This window comes from Kogia breviceps, chromosome 6 (assembly GCF_026419965.1).
Source record: "Kogia breviceps isolate mKogBre1 chromosome 6, mKogBre1 haplotype 1, whole genome shotgun sequence".
Taxonomy (NCBI): domain Eukaryota; kingdom Metazoa; phylum Chordata; class Mammalia; order Artiodactyla; family Physeteridae; genus Kogia; species Kogia breviceps.
In genome coordinates this window covers 37,210,086-37,218,934 of record NC_081315.1, presented here as the reverse complement: position 1 = coordinate 37,218,934, position 8,849 = coordinate 37,210,086, and positions in this window count along the sequence as shown.

The following is an 8,849-nucleotide window of genomic DNA, read 5'->3' as shown; positions in this document are numbered from 1 at the left end:
TGTTTGAGATTGGTTCACTTAGTTCAGTGAATTTATACTTTTCATAAAATTTAATATATTTTGAGCATTATTTATTCAGTTTAAAAAATTTTCTCTCCCTGCTCACTCTCCTCTCTTCTTTTGATTCTAACCACATATACATTCGAATTTATATCTCAAGGCCGTTTAAGCTGTTTTCATTGGTTTCATTCTCTCTTTTTCTGTAACTTGAATTTTGATTAGTTTCTATTGCTATATTTCCAAGTTTAGTGATCTTTCTCTTTTAGTGTCTAGTTAAGTCAATCCTATCAAGTGAAATTTTCGAATTCTACATTGTATTTTTGAAATTAAAACTTTATTTTTTAGGGTGGTTTTATATTCACATCAAAATTGAGGGGAAGGTGCAGAGATTTCCATATACTCTTCTATCTCTGCACATGCAGAGCATCAACCATTATCAATATTTTCCACCAGATTGGTACATTTCTTATAATTAATGAACCTACATTGACAGAACATAATCACTAAAAGTCCATAGTATAAAGTTCATTTCCTATGCTGTACATTCTACTGCTTCAGACAAATGTATGATAACATGTAGCTGTCATAGTATCATACAGAGTTTTATACTGTCCTAAACACTCTCTGTCTCCACCCATTCATCTCTCTCCTTCTCTCAATCCCTGCCAAAAAAGCTGACCCTTTTACTGTCTCCATAGTTTTGTTTTTTGCTGAATTATATAATTATAATTATATATTATTATATATATTATATAATTATAATTATATAATATTCCAATTATAATATAATTGGAATCATGCAGTGTGTAGCCATTTCAGATTGGCTTCTTTCACTTACTAATAGTACTGGATAATATTCCATTGTCTAGATGCAATAAACCACAGTTTAGTTATCCATTCACCTACTGAAGGGCATCTTGGTTGCTTCCAAGTTTTCAGCAATTATAAATAAAGCTGCTATAAACATCTTTGTGAAGGTTTTTTTCGACATAATTTTTCAACTCCTTTGGGTAAATGCTAAGGAAGGCAATTGTTTCATCGTATAGTAAGAATGTGTTTAGTTTTGTAAGAAAGGGGCTGTACATGACTGGGTACTAGAAATTGTAAATTCATACTCTTGAAGACTGGATACTATATTATTACAAATGGTGTTGAATTTTGTTTTGCCTACTAGCTACGTTACATGTGGTTCAGCTAGACTCAATTGGGGCATTCTTTCAAGGTTAAAGGGGCAGTTTTAGAATATTTTTTCTATAGTTACCCCACACCTAAGGCGTGTCATCTAGGGGGTCTGCACTGAAGGCCTGAGTATTTCACAGGTTCTTTCCACTCTAGCTTATTTCTAACCAAACATGTTTCAGTCCTGAGTGAATACTGGGATTTTTCCAGCTTATAGTTTCTTAGTTTCTATTTGTCTTTCCTCATGAAGTTTTCACGTTATTCGTATGAATAAATGGGACTTTAAGACTTTCCTCTGCAAACAAATTTAGTATTCTGCTCCACATTTAATCCAACTCTCTTTATCAAATCCTTATCTCTATTGCCTCAAGTCAGAAAGATCAATCTTCTCTGCTTGAAGTATCCTTCCTTACACCAGAATTAGGAATATAAGTCAGAAATTGATATAAATCAGAAGCTAAAAAATTGAAGGGTTCAAATAATTCGTTTCTCTCTTCTCAATTATCTAATATCTGAAAACCACTAGTTCACATATTTTGCACAGTTTTCTATTTTTTCCTAATTGAAAGTTAAATCAATTCTCATTCAATCCATGGTGGCTGGAGGCAGAATTTTATATCATTGTGTTTTTATTTACATTTTCTTAAATTAGTGATACAGTTGAACTCTTTATATTTGTTGGTTACTTGGATATGCTTTATTTGGAAGTTCCTATTTCTATTCTTGTTTATTGTTAGAGGTTGTCTATCTTAAGAAAAAAATATATATATATAATCTTGTCTGCTGATAAGTGTAAGAGCTCTACTATTTCTTTTATGTTGACACATTGCTTTTGCTTTCATATGATTTTGTTTGGTGGAAGGAGCTTCCTGTTTTTAATGTAGTACAATTTATATTGGTTTTTTTTATGTTTAGTGCCTTTGTGCTTGTTTTAAGAAATTATTTTCTGCAGGGCTTCCCTGGTGGCGCAGTGGTTGAGAATCCGCCTGCCAATGCAGGGGACACGGGTTCGTGCCCCGGTCTGGGAAGATCCCACATGCCGCGGAGCGGCTGGGCCCGTGAGCCATGGCCGCTGAGCCGGCGTGTCTGGAGCCTGTGCTCTGCAATGGGAGAGGCCACAACAGTGAGAGGCCCGCGTACCACAAAAAAAAAAGAGAAATTATTTTCTGCAACAGGTAATCATGGAATCATCCTATATAATCTTCTCAAAGTATTACTGTTTTTCCTATTTACCTTCTGATCAGCAGTCTACCTGGAACTCATTTTTATGAGTATTGTGGTGAAGTAGGGTCATGATTATTTCCATATGTTTCTACTGCCACTGTTAATTAAGACCACTGCTAATTAAGAAGTGCTACTTTTGTTGTGAGCAAAGGGTCCATAAATGTTCAGACCTGTTTCTAAGCTCTTAAGTATTTTGTTCTGTTCCACTGATTCCTTTGTCTATTCTTCTGTCAAAACAATCCACTTTTATTACTACAGTTTTGATAACTGGTAATTTAAGACCACCTACCTTGTCTTTTTTTTTCAATGTTATTTTACCAATTTGTTATTTGGCCCTATTGTTCCATATATAGTCTATAATTAGTTCTTAATTACATTTGAAATAGTATTTTGATTAGGAATGTATTGAACATATATTAATAGATTAGGAGAACATGTATGTATTTTTTAATTCTTGAGTTTTCCAATCCATGCACCCATTTTACTGTTATTTGGGAACTCTTAAAGTTCTCCCAATACTAATTTGATAGATATATTTCCAGACCGTTTACATTTCTGGACTGTTCTTGGAAAAATATAAGATGAGCTATGTAAAGCCTCCTGGAAATAGTAGTCACAAGCATTTCCTCATTAATGTTTGAGAGGCAGTGTTAAGCACCACATTGTTCTTCAAATTGTGCTTCTAGGTGCTTCCTCTGAAGGGAGAGGGAAATAATTTGTAGATGCCATTGTGAATCTCCCTTCTTTTGCTGCAATTAGAACCATCTTGATTTTATTAGGGCAGCCTTTCACACTGCAACTTCCACATAAGTCTTTTGAAACAAGACTGTATTTAAAGTCTTCAGTAGCATAAAGTTTATTAGCTTTGCAATACAGTAAGCCTAAATTTGAATTCCAATTCTTTATTTACCATTATTGTGCTGCTGAGACATGTAGTTTCCCCTGTCAAATTTTAGTTTACTCATATATGAAATGGAGACAATGAAAGTTACTTGTATTTTATAATAATTTTAAAATATGAAAGTGTATAGCATGTGGTAGACATTCAAAGTGAACGGTAGCAACTTTATTTTTATAATAAGGTATAAATGGTAGAACTCTAGAAATCACTTACTGTAACATATTCACTCTGTAGCTGAAAAACTGAAACTCATTCATACACTCATTCAACAAACATCCATAGGTTATTTACTACATGCTAATGGGGGTAAAGAGTGACAGGCAATAAAGCTGCTATTATAGAAATGATGCTCAGGGAAAACTTTAAAAGGAAGAAATATATTAAGTGACTCCAACGAAATGATACAGTGAGTCACGCAAATAGCTGAACAAAGATTGGAAACAGAAGGAACCATACATGAAAATACCCTGGGGAAGAAATAGTTTGATAGGTTCAAGAATTGGCAAGAGAGCAGTGAGCCAAGAGTGGAGCAAGCTATGCTAAGTGGAGAATGGTATGAAATGAATTTAGAGACATAAGCTGTGGCCATATACTGAAAGTGGGATAGGTTGTATAGGGGAAATCCCTGGAGAGCTTTGAGCAAGGAATTGAAATAATTTGATTTAGAAGTTTTGTGTTAAAGCCAAAGAGCTCTGTAAGTTTGTACCTCTCCACTACCAAATGTAAAATAGATAGCTAGTGGGAAGCAGCTGCATAGCACAGGGAGATCAGCTCGGTGCTTTGTGACCACCTAGAGGGGTGGGATAGGGAGGGTGGGAGGGAGATGCAAGAGGGAGGGGATATGGGGATATATGTATACGTATAGCTGATTCACTTTGTTATACAGCAGAAACTAAAACAACATTGTAAAGCAATTATACTCCAATAAAGATGTTAAAAGAAAAAAGACTTAAATATGATGATGCTCAGTACTTTGAAATGGCATTAAAACTCCCTCAAACCTACTTGGTTAACAAAACACAAAATGATTTCGCTTGCTGGTAAAATCAGTATGTTCTTTGCTAAAGTCATAGTTAAAATTTGTCTAATTTCTTATAATTTATCTGAAAAGATTAAATTAAAAAACACTTTCTATATACATTTTATTTCTCTCTTAATAATATTTTGTAGTATTGATATATATTGGTCTTTCTGTATATATGGATGCCTATTCAGATATCAGTACTTTCCATTTATCAATTTTTATTCATTTTTTGCCTCAAAACTATTATTTTAATTGAAATAAAATTATTTTAATGAATTTAAACTGATGATACACAGTAATCAAATTGATAAAGATTCTATAATGGACTCAAAAGTTTGCTAGTATCTGTCCTAACTAAATTTCTGGCCAGTCTCACAAAAGATTACTTAACCCTTATCTCAGTCTCTGCTGAATAGAATAGGTTAATGACAGTATCTAGCTTCAAACCTGCTTCATACCAATGATGTATTAGAAGGTACAATGGTAAAGTGTACTTTAAAAACAGTAATCTAAAATATTTATTAGAGTCTAAATATTGAAGATAGAGACTATTCACAGCATGCCCTAATTTTGTAATTAACAATGAATCAAAAGAAGCTATTAAGCTTCTGTTGCACGTTTATTCTTAATAAACCTCATGCTGGTTAATGCTCAAAATTCTGTTGTCCTCTTAATATGTTTATAGATTTTATAGGATCAAACACAATAGTATGTTTGAGGGATAATTATTTTCATAAACTTTTATAAATATTATTTCAACATTTTCCTCTTTTCCTTGTCATTATAGCTATTTAACATTCCCCTGCATGTTTTTGTTGATGTGAAATATTGTCCAGCAACCACGGGACAATTTCAGTGTGTATCTTCCTTTCCAATATGCTAATCTATTCAGCATATGTTCAAATTTCCCAGGTTTTTGTTTGCAGGCAAGTCTGGTCAATGTTTAATTTTGGCAGACTTCGTTAGTTTTTCAGTGTACTGACTTATTTTTTTTTGTAAAGAACATCTACATTGACAGGGTAAGCATTTTCAATCATGCAATGAAAATACTGCTCTATTAAATTCACTCTAACACTAGCATGTTATTTAAATGCAAATGCTGACACCATCATAATGCAGCAAAATTTTCTTGCTAAGAAAATGATAGATATTAGAATAGAGCATTTGGCTAAAGTAGGTATACTTTAAGAGATTAAAAAAAAATGATTATGTCCATTTCATTGTCCACTAAATCAGGGGAGAGAAAGTGATAACTCCAAATGTGTGTCGTGCTGTGCTTCAATTGGTACATTCTTATACTCTTGATGACTTTTAAAAACATTGCAAAAACAGAAAGGCAATATTCAACTCATAGTTATAACCCAGGAGTCTCACTCTCAGAAATATAAGTTAAAAGATAATTGAACAAAAAAACAGAAACAAAATCTTCCCTTATAAAAATATACATGTGGCATTTTTTCCCTAGAATCGAATCCTGCCCCAAAGTCCCATTCAAGAAGTTTGGAATTATAAGCCTGGTGAAAAGCCAGGTAGCTTTTTCTGTTATTCTCTGTGTCCTCCTGAATCTAAAAGAGTATAAAGGGGTAATAAATCTCTGAATACTAAATGGCATATTTATTATATGGCATACACAAGAATAGTGTACTAGTCAGGTGCAATTTTAGAGAATGCACTCTATTTTAAACAAAATACGTTTTATTAGAACGGTATTACACAGCTTGTGTAATATATGGGCGGACTCAAAAACACACTCCAAGGTAATCTTCCAAGAAAGATTCCCAAAGACATGAGGTTGTTCTATGCTGCCAAGATTTTGATTGCCTCTCTAGAACTACCAGGAAATGGTAGAATCTGGAATTTCTCACCATAGCAGTGTGCTACTCCTGCCATTACCAGGAAGACTTGTGCTAAAGTAGGAAAATGGTGGTACAGCTACCAGCTACAGAACAGTGCCTCTTCTGCTTCAATATGCAGCAGAAAAATAAATGTTTACACACTGCCTCCTGATGCCCTTAAAACCAGGGAATGGGTACTAAGACCTCTGAAATAGCTGTTGAGCAGGATGGGGGAGTGGGGGAGGGAGGCAAATGCATTTGCCAGAGAAAACAGCAAAAGTGGCAGATCTTAGGCAGACTTCTACCTTGCAGTGTTCTATTTCTGCTTTCCAAATATTTTGCAGATGAATTTGATAGGTGAAACTTCAAACATATCTGTAAACTGAGTTATAAACTTTCTAGCATCTGCCCTCTGTAGTGTAAACTGCATACCAGGAAGATGCTGGAATGAACACTGAGTCAGCTGATTGACAGTATCTGCCAGAATAACATTGCTGAGGAAGTCTGCCTATACTTGCTTTTGTGAGATGGTAAATACTCTGAGAGAATTTGTTGGAACATAGCTGAGAATTTTGCATTTGTACTTAGCATAGAAAATGCCTAACTGGTTTCATAACCTAAGAACTATTCTTATCTGAGTATTTCAGTGAACTATGACTGATGGTTAGTTTTGGCCCTGCAGAGATGACAAAATATTGTTAAGTTTTGGGATATGAAATCTTGACTGGAATATCAAAAATGAAAGTCAAATATTGGGAACTATGCTATTTAAAACAATGCTAAACAAGTGGATGTACCCTTGGAAGGTTAATAGTTTACTCACCCATTACAAAAATATTATTATCCACAAAATCTCAGAATGTCATAAATTACATGGAAAAGAAAAAAAGAATTATAGTACTTAAATCATATTTCACATTTTAAGAAATACAATCTTTCACTTTAACACCTCAGGAATTGATACACTACTTAAATACATTTTATGCAGACAGCATTTATGGTATAGATGTCTTTGTCTCCAGGTATAGAAACTTAAGGATCGTTATTAAAACTATTATCTTCGCCTCATTTGAGTTCATTGTCTATACTATTACTATACTATACTATATATTCGAATTTTATACTATACTATACAAATTTTACTATTCGAATTTTAAAATTACTATACTATTCGAATTTTAAAATTAAATTGGCATTTAAAATGTCTTTCCACACTGTCTAGAAATTTGATAACATTGGACATATACTCATATTTTAGTTGTGATACTGGTATTATTATTATGTATTATATACCTCAGAAATGGATTTTAGAGAGATAAGTTGGACTATACATATATATTGAACTATAAACAAATTACTTTTTTTTTTTTTTTTTTTTTTTTTTGCAGTACACGGGCCTCTCACTGTTGTGGCCTCTCCCATTGCGGAGCACAGGCTCCGGACATGCAGGCCCAGCGGCCATGGTTCACGGGCCCAGCTGCTCCGTGGCATGTGGGATCTTCCCGGACCGGGGCACAAACCCGTGTCCCCTGCATCGGCAGACGGACTCTCAACCACTGCGCCACCAGGGAAGCCTACATTATTTACTTTATGTATTCTAGTGAAAAAGAAGGGAAATTAAGGAAGGTAGAAGTGATGTCATAGTTATTGAATCTGAATGAAGGATGCACTGATTCATTATAATTATCTCTCTACCTTTGTATATATTCAAAGTTTTCCATAATGACAGATTTGAAGTCTTCAAAATTTAGAAGCATATTTTCATACTGAAAGCAAAATTTATTGTGTTTGGAGAATGGAACAAAAATAGTTATTACTCATATGGTAAAAATGCATGTCTTTGTAATTGTAAAAAATTGTCTTAATAAGATAAAAATGAATAAAATTTAAAACAAAACAAAAAATATAAAGTGATAAGAAAGAATTGTATCATATTTTAACTGGTAGCATTTTATTCTTTCCTACTGGTACCCAAAATAATGGTATCTTACATTATATAAAATAAAGTGTATAGACATGATTTCCATTTGTAATGTGGCTTTGATAAAGAAGCACAAAACTTCAGAAGCTATATACATTTAAATTGACCTTATTGGATTTTTACAATAAAAATGTAACGTTAGTATATTATCTTTTTATGTTATTAGACATAGTTTATAGACTATATCAACAATACATTATAGTCTGAAATTATTATCCTCATTTTGCATATAACAAGGGAATGAATTGCAAGCCCAATGATATGTTTAGAGGTTCCACAGTGAATTTGACAGTGAACTAGGATTAAGACATTTGAACTCAGACTCTTACCAGAGTTCAGCTAAGTTTGAAGGATTTTACTTAACTATTTACAACATGCTTACTCTGTATTTTTATTTTCTGCATTTTCTTATAGATTAGTCTAATCTACCTTCTTACTACGTCATGAAGTACTGAAATGTCAGTTGCTTTAGAAGAGGAGGTATTTGCCTTGTTTGGTTCCTGTGAATTAACTCAGCATCTTAAAAATAGCTGCCATCGGAGACCTTCAAGATGGCGGAAGAGTAAAACGTGGAGATCACTTTCCCCGCCACAGATACGTCAGAAATACATCTACATGAGGAACAACTCCTACAGAACACCTACTGAACACTGACAGAAGACCTCAGACTTCCCAAAAGGCAAGAAACTCCCCATGTACCTGGGT